Consider the following 8979-nt stretch of genomic DNA (forward strand, 5'->3'; position numbering starts at 1 on the left):
AAGGAGATGAAGGGGGTACCACCTGAGGTGGTACAAAATACAATTCCAATCATGGAAGGATTGAGACCAACCAAGCAAAACTCATACCAGATGAATCCTAAGTATGTGGCAATTGTAAAGGAGGAAATTGACAAGCTCATTGTTGCGGATTTCATCTATGAAATCGAACATACGGATTGGTTGTCACCAATTGTGATAGTGCCAAAAAAGAATGGGAAGCTTAGGGTATGTGTTGATCTTAAAAAGGTTAATGCAGCCACTAGGAAAGACCATTATCCATTGCCTTATACATAACACATTTTGGAAAGAGTGGCTGGGAGAGAGAAGCATAAAGCTTCTTGGATGGATTCTTCGGCTACAATTAGGTGTCCATAGTACCAAAGGACCAACACAAGACAGCTTTCAACACAATGTGGGGGACATTTGCATACAAGGTTATGCCGTTTGGCCTCACAAACGCCCCAGCAACCTTTCAACGGTTGATGTGCATAGCCTTCAAGGACTACTTACAAAAGTGGTTAGAGGTATTCATTGATGATCTATGTGCACACTCTCAATGGTGGGTAGGCCATATGGCCTGGTTAAGGAAAGTGTTTCAACGAGGTCGATTATATCATATATCACTGAACCCCTTGAAGTGTTAGTTTTGGGTCAAGCATGGTGTGATATTGGGATACATTATCTCAAAGAATGGTATATCTGATGATGACCTTCCTGATGCTTGTTTATTTAAGTTGGACATGGTACCCGAATGGAGCGAAGAAATCTTAGAGTATCTAGCTTATGGTTTTCCGTAGGAAATAACTTTGAACAAAGATAAAATGCGACGGCTTATCAAGCTGGCTGCACCTTATCAACTGATTATGGGAGAACTATATAAGTTGGGAAAAGATAATGTGCTCAGACGGTGCGTTAGAGAGGATGAGTTCATCATCATATTGGAAGAGGCTCATTCAGGGATAGCAGGTAGGCATTTTGCTGGAGAAATCATAGCTTGAAAAGTTCTTCAAGTAAGACTATGGTGGCCTATGTTATTCGGGGATGCCATCAAAGAATGCCAACATTTTGCTATATCATAGCAAAAGGACAAGATGCCGCTCACCCCTATTATTGTAAGACAACCATTTGAGAAATTGGGGATAGATTTTGTAGGTCCAAAGTCCAGGGGCACATCCATCCCAAGCCCGATACATAATCGTGGCCATATACTATTTCATGAAGTGGGCAGAAGCCAAAGCCTCAAAGAGAGCTGACGCGCAAACAACTGCAAAAATTCTTATATAAGAAAATCATCTCGAGGTTCGGCTACCCATTAGAATTAGTGAGTGATCGCAGCTCACATTTTATCATGAGGTGATTGATCATTTACTTGCAGGATTCTTAGTGATCCATCAAAAATCATCACCTTTTTATCCATAGGCCAATGGTCAAGTAGAGAGTACAAACAAGATTTTGTGTACTATCTTGATGAAAACCTTGGAAGCAAGTCGAACAGACTGGAAACATAAGCTAACAGCAGCCCTATGGGCCTATCGAACATCATATAAGGTAGCGACCGGTTACACTCCCTTCCGTCTAGCTTATGGTGTGGAAGCAATTATGTCTATGGAATACCTAGTCCCAAGCTTAAGGATCGTTGTACAAGAGTGGCTAACAGAGAATGCATTAGCTGAAAGGATAATTGACTTAGAAAAGCTTGATGAGACCAGACTGATAGCATCACATGGACTCATGGTTGAAAAATTACGAAGGAAACACTGGTTCGACAAAAACCTTAAGTAAAAAGAACTTGAAACGGGGGACCTTGTCCTCATGTATAGTGTTGGTAGCACCAAGAAAAAGAAACTTAAATACCGAGGCTTAGGACCTTTCCGGGTATCGAAAATCACACCTCAGGGGTCTGTCTAAATTGAGACAATTGACAGGGTCTAAATGGAGGGTTATGTCAATGGAAGTAAATTAAAAAAATATTTTGGACCACTGACCCAAGAGATATTCTTGCAAGAACATCTCTTGAAACAACAGAAACATGAATAAACAATGAGTGCAATGGCAACACCTTAGAGGACAAGACCAGCAACTGTTCCGTGAGACGCTTACCCACACAATACCCTACATCTAAGGGTACACAACAGAAGTGGGTGCCCAAGAATCAACTAACAGATCAACCAAACAAGATGGACACCATAAATGATATAAGGAAGCCAAGAAGTGCCTACAAACAATTTAAAAGTCAAACGTTGTGGACTCAAACCAATTGGCAGGACTCCAAGCATCCAAAGAGACCTCAAAGAGCTCGTGAGCAATGGGTCCGAAAGGATTTACTGCTGCAAGCACAAGGATACTACCAAGGCAATGCAACAATATGGGTACCTAAAACAAACTCAGTGGCCAATACCATAAACAGGTCAACTCATCAAAAAGAGGGTGGTAAGAGTGTGCAACATCTACTCCCAATCCTAGCTAGCACCACACCAAACCTTGTGTGGAGGAAAAAGCAACCCTAACCAAATGGGTTGGGAATTCGCAAGGCAACGAAAGTACCCACTTTGGCTATAGAACTGAGCAGGGAACTTAAGGGCAAAAACAAAGAAATTTAGAAAGGAGATGCATATGGAAGCCCTCCACAGCAACAAAATTGTTCAGTTCGGTGGAAGGAACAATAAAAAACTCCCACATGGAACTAAAATGACTACATCAGCAAATGCCCAAAAGTGCCCAGGTGATCCCTTGGTTCTCATGGCAATAAACAAAATGTATCCAATGAGTGCACAAATGGGTACAAGGTAAGCAGTGCATCATTCACTCATCATGTGCATGTGTGAGTACTTGAGTACAAAGGAAAAAAATGAGAAAAATTCAATCTTATGCATTCACGTGAAACTACAAAAAAAAGGATTCACGTCGTGAACCACATTATAGCCATTCACGCCGTGAACCACCTTATAGCCATTCACGCCGTGAACCACCTTATAGAGTTTCATGCCGTGAAAGAGTTCAAAACAGTTCATGTTGTAAAATGATAATTTTTTGGCAACCAATCACACGCAGTGCCAGATGGCGTTCTCCATTAAGATAGCCACCCTGTCCGCAAGACGGCTATGTTATAAAATCAATTTTCTTTTCTTTTGTCATTTCACCTCGTGTGATCGGACTGAACGTTGCATTCGCATCCCTGTGCATTCTTCCAAGCTCACCATCTCTCTCTATCGATTCTCGACTACTCTTTCGAGGTGGGAGCTTGATACTCGTTTCACGCCAGAAACCAAAGATGAATTTCTTAGGTCATTACGCCCAACCGTTCCATGGGACGCTCATCTAGAAGGAAACTGTTACAGCCCATGGAAAGCTAGCTCTCCAGTACCACAGCTCGGAGTGTCTACAGATACTGGAAGATGATGAAGTGAAGGCCAAGTTAGACAAAGTCGGTCTCGGAAGAATGGTAGAGATACTCCCCCAAAATATCGACACAGAACTCTGTGCGGAGTACTTGAAGACATATGACAAGCAGACCAAAAGAGGGAGAATCACCAAGGTAGATGGCACTACTGAAGAGGACTTAATAAGAGAAGCTCTGCAACTTCCAGCTACAATCACGGCCCACATACACAACATTGACAAGATGCCTTTGGAGGACATCCTGAAGAAGAATTCTTATAATTCGAATGGTGCAGAATATGAAAATATCCAAGATGAAGCTACAGAGAAGGCATGCAGGGCAATGTCCTTAATGATGTAGATAAAGCCTGTAGACAGATACAACAAAGTGGGTCTCAACAGAATAGCTAAAGTACATGAAGAGAAGGAAGAAGATTGGGCATTCTATCTACATAAGGAGATGGAAAACTATTTGAAGGCCCACCAATCTAAGATATCTAACCCTTACCTTCTCACACAGGTGCTCAATCATGTCGCCAAAAGACCTCTCAAGGAGCCTGAACTGGAGAAACACATGCAGCTGGCCCTACTACCAGATTGCCCATTAATTATATCTCCATGGTGTGTTGCACCACTTCAGGTGGTACACCCTTCATCTCTTTGTAATTCCAGGTGAAACAATCCTTAAACTCCTTAAGGAGAGCAACGAGCTTCTTTTCTTCAGCTGGAGTCAAATCCTTAAACTCCTTAAGGAGAGCAACGAGCTTCTTTTCTTCAGCTGGAGTCAAGTCCTTAGTGATACAAACAGGTTTGGTTTCCTCCCTCGTGTTAGAAAACATGGGAGCTCAAGGATGGATTGAGCACATGATTAGAGTAAGAATTAAGAACTAGGAAGCAAGACTATGCTTAAGCATGGCTAGATTAGCTAAAGACAAATCATATGAGCTTCTTTTCTTCAGATGGAGTCAAGTCCTTAGTGATACAAACAGGTTTGGTTTCCTCCCTCGTGTTAGAAAACATGGGAGCTCAAGGATAGATTGAGCACATGATTAGAGCAAGGAGAACTAGGAAGCAAGACTATGCTTAAGAATGGCTAGATTAGCTAAAGACAAATCATATGAGCATAATGACAATGTGAATAAGGCAAAAACTAAAGTATCTTCTTCATTGGATGAGGAGCCTTTAAATAGGCTAAAGTACAAAAGGATTAAGGAGGAGATTAGGATCTAATCCTAATCAAGATGCTTATCACTTGCCTAGAAGTGAGCACCCAAAGCCTAGAGTAGAGAGCAAGAAGTAGAGATTCTCCACTAAGGCATATAAAAAAGCTGAAAATAGGACATCCAAAAAGGAGCTACTAAACCTTAGAGAAATAATCTGCTAAGGTCCAAATCTAAAACCAAGCTACTAAACCTTAGAGAAATAATCTACTAAGGTCCACTACTAAAGCCATGTAGAGGGGCCATAAATTCCAATACCCTCCCTGGACCTCAACATGGCCTGAAAATAAGGCAAGAGCGTCCAAGAAGTGTGAAGGAATACCAAAATACCCTCCCATGTTCCAAACACTAACTATGGGACTAACCAAAAAGATTTGCCCTCCCACGAGGCAAATGTCTAAAACGATACATGAGCTACATCATGTGGTGCTCAGAGGTAACCATACAAAAGTCCCACTACTAAGAAAGTTACATGAGCTACATCATGTGGTGCTCAGAGGTAACCATACAAAAGTCCCACTACTACTACTAAGAAAGTTACATGAGCTACATCATGTGGTGCTCAGAGGTAACATACATCAAAAAAGACTTCAAAAAGCCCAATCAGAATCAATAGAAGCAAAATTTGCTTCTTCTTCCTTTGTCAAAACTTCTTTTTCCTCAACCAAGTGTACTTTATCCTTCTTTTTAAAGTAAAAATTCTCTGAATGACCTTTAAGACCACAAAAACTGCATATCATCTTCAACCTGCATATGTCAACTTTGTGTCCTGACTTTCCACAATGGGAGTAGGATACTTTTGATTTGCCTACTACCATTGCATTGTCAACTTGAAAGAGACCTTCTTTGCCCATCTTTCTTTCTTCTTCCAGGATAGAAGATTCTACCTTTTTCAAGGTTAGATCTGGTACATTTTTTAAAGTGGTGATCAAGGTGCTCTAAGTGGAAGGTAAACTTTTAAGCAAAACAGCAATGACTATTTCATCTTTCAAAACTTCTCCTTCACCGGCAAGCTGAGAGAGAAGGCTTTTACCCTTATTGAGGTGAGTTGATAAACTTTCATTAGCTTGCATCATTATTCCAAAAAATTCTATCATGAGGTTCATTAAGGTGCCTTTCCCTTTGGCTCCAAATAACTCCTCCAATGTATCCCATGCTACTTTGGAGGTGTTGCATGCACTAATATGATGAATGAAATTATCATCCATACTAAGCACTAGAAGGGCTTTTCGTCTTTAGTTATCCATTCTGCTTTCTCATCTTCTTTGTCTCTGCCGTTTGGACATTTGTTCTTACCATTGACAATATTCCAAAGTCCCTTCTTTATGATTTTGCCTTGACTGACCAAGTAAAGAAATTAGTGCCATCAAACCTAGTAAGCCCTTTATCCTTGTGTTCTGACATACCGAAAAATGACTCACTCAAACAAATTACATGCATGGGAAATCAAAGTTGCCTTCCCCATATAAGTGTAATACTTCAAGATAGGATGATGGAATTGTTTTTGGCATGAACTTTGTTGATGGATTTGACTTTGGCTTTCTTCACGACTTTAATATATTTGACATACTTTGCATTGTTGGACTCACATGAAGAAGGCATGTTGAGCTTACAAAAAAAATAGTGATTAATGTCCACTAATCACTCATTAGTGATTAAGTTCACTATTTTGAAAAACCAAAAAACTGGGCCACCTTGGAGTGAAAGAATGGATGCCTTTCACTAAACATTTTTAAAAAAGCTTCAACATGCTTCAATAGCAATGTGTCCACATGATAATCATCACCCTAAACACTTAATTAAGCAAAGGAATCATTACTTAATCTCTGTTTTGACCAAAGTGCCTTTTATAGTTGCCAAAGTGCTAGAGGAGCTACAAGCAAACATTTTTAGCCAGATCTGATGCTACACGCGTGTTTGCTATGCCCAAAAACCCCCGGGGCTAAGAGGAATTAGATCAATTCGTGGTGATTGGCTCAATTTTTGCAAAAAACGAGAATTTTTCCTTCAAGATGGCGATGGCGATTCCGCCTGTTGTTGTGAGCATCATTTTGCTTCGAGCCTCCACATAGAGGGTTGCCTAGGGGTTAGCTTGAAGCCCCTAAGAGGGCTTGATCATTGTTGAAGTGGTTTGTGCACAGCAAGGCAATGTTCAGCTGTGGGTGCAGATGGGCTATGGTGAGAAGAAGTAAAAGTGACTTAATTAATGAGGGATGATTAGCAAATGAGATTAGGGACTACACACAACTTTTTAGCTTGGGGTGGTTGGCGGTAGAGGTAACATGTCCTGTATTCGAAACATCCCCCTAGGTAAATAGGATGGGTTTGACTATTCTGCAGCCACGGTGATTTACACGGGTGGTGCTGGTAAAGCCATTGGTGCTCTGGGTGCCAGTAGTTGTGCTACGGTTTGGAATCTCGGATACCTGCACATGGAAGTGTCATGGTTCCCTAATTTTACACAATGAGCACAGTAGAGTAATGGCCTTACTCTTAACTGTGGGCATTCAGTGGTAGTGTGATTCATTTTGCACACAAAACACTATACCATATCTCTACGAGGGTAAAGATGGGTATGCCCATGCTCAAATGCTTCTCTTCCATCCTTCACCTTCAATTTGTCCAGTATGGCATTACTGAGTTCGTCCACAGTCATGTTCCCAACTTGCTTACTCCGAGTTCCTGTTTCTCGATGACTCAAAACTCGCAAAGTCGTTGCTGCTGAAGATGCCTTGACATCTTTAGGTTGTGGCAATTCAAGCATGTCATCTTCATATTCGATTGCCAACTTATAACATGCATCTAGAGTAGCCGTCGGGCTAATATTAGATAATCATGCATTTTGTGATCTCGAACTCCTCTCCGGAAGCAGGAGAGGCTAACTGATCATCAGTTAGCCTCTCCTGTAGTTTACATCTTAAATTCAAGTGCTTTAGCTCGGATACATAGTCTTGCTAGAGTCATTTTCTTGCTGTTTAATATTATGCAGTTGTGCCACAGGACTCCATCTATCACCACTTCGGGCAAAGCTTGGCACAAACACATTCTTGAGTCGAGTGAAATTGATCTTATCTTCTGGCTTGAGGGTTCGAAACCATTGATGAGCTTTTCCTTCTAGGGTTAATGAGAAGGCATGAATCACGGTTACATCACTTTACTGGCCCGCAGCTTTTGCATGTGGACTCAAAGATCTCCTCATGTTGGATTGAGTCCCCATCCCCTGAGAATTTTTGTATGAGCTTTGAAATGATGCGTGACTTCATTTGGGATGGTCTAGATTCTAGAGAAGTGCCTAGTTCCTTGACCATTCCTTGGCCCATTTCCGCAGCCATATTCATAAATTTGTCCTTGTGGCCGCATTAAGATCTACATTTGGATCTACCGTTGGTCTTTGAGGCACTACTCCCCCCTACCTAGACCTTGTCCTCTTCCGACATTGTCTCTTCCAGGCATTTCTGCTCTATGGGTAGGTCCGACCACTTTATTCTGGCCTGGCTCATTATTAGCAGTCTCCGTCTGCCTTTTTAGAATCAAGAGCTCCATGTCTTGTAAGAACGTGGGATGATTGATCATTTGCTTAATGTCCTTCTTGGTGTACAGGCGGTCCTTTACTTTGTTGGAGAAATCATAGTCAAAGAGTGTGTTCTAGTGTGTACTAGGAACTAGTTTATGAGTCTTTGTGTGAGAGAGTGCCACGTGTCACTTTGGGAGTTATCCCATAAGCATATGGTACTTGAGTGTGTGTGTGTGTTCACTCTATAAGAGTGATGTACTTTCTTGTGTGTCACATCAATCAAGTCAAGCTATCTTGGTCTACATGTAAGTACTTGTTCATTGCTTTCATTTCCATTTCATTATGTTTGTCATCTTTCCTTTTTGCACCTAGAGTTAGCACCTCCATGTTTCCAACATGGTATCAAAGCTATGCTTCTCCATGGGCAACCCTTAGGGGTGAAGGCCGACCCACAAATGGAAGTTGGCCTTCCTCCTTTGGTTTCCCACTCCCATGAGGCTCTCTTCTCTTGCTCACCATTGCTTGTTGTAGCTTATCTCCTCTCTCTAAAGCCTCTTCATGTGAGCATTGCTTACTTCGCTTAGCTCCCCTCACCAGCCTCATCAAGGGATCTTCTGATGATTGCCGGCATATGTGCCGAGGATAACATCACCGACCTGCTGATCTGCTGGTTGCCAGCGATTGTCAACAGTCTTCTATTTGCATGAGCATCATCGCTATCGGTGTGCTTAGGATAACATCGCCGACCTGCTGGCTACCAGCAACTGTCAACAGTCTTCTATCTGCATGAGCATCATCGCTATTGCTTAGCTTCAACACTCATGCGCCGACCTGCTGTGTTGATTTGCTGCCACCTGTAAAATGGCC

The sequence above is a fragment of the Cibotium barometz genome, chromosome 49, assembly GCF_041138505.1.
Source record: "Cibotium barometz isolate CiBa-2024 chromosome 49, ASM4113850v1, whole genome shotgun sequence".
Classification (NCBI taxonomy): domain Eukaryota; kingdom Viridiplantae; phylum Streptophyta; class Polypodiopsida; order Cyatheales; family Cibotiaceae; genus Cibotium; species Cibotium barometz.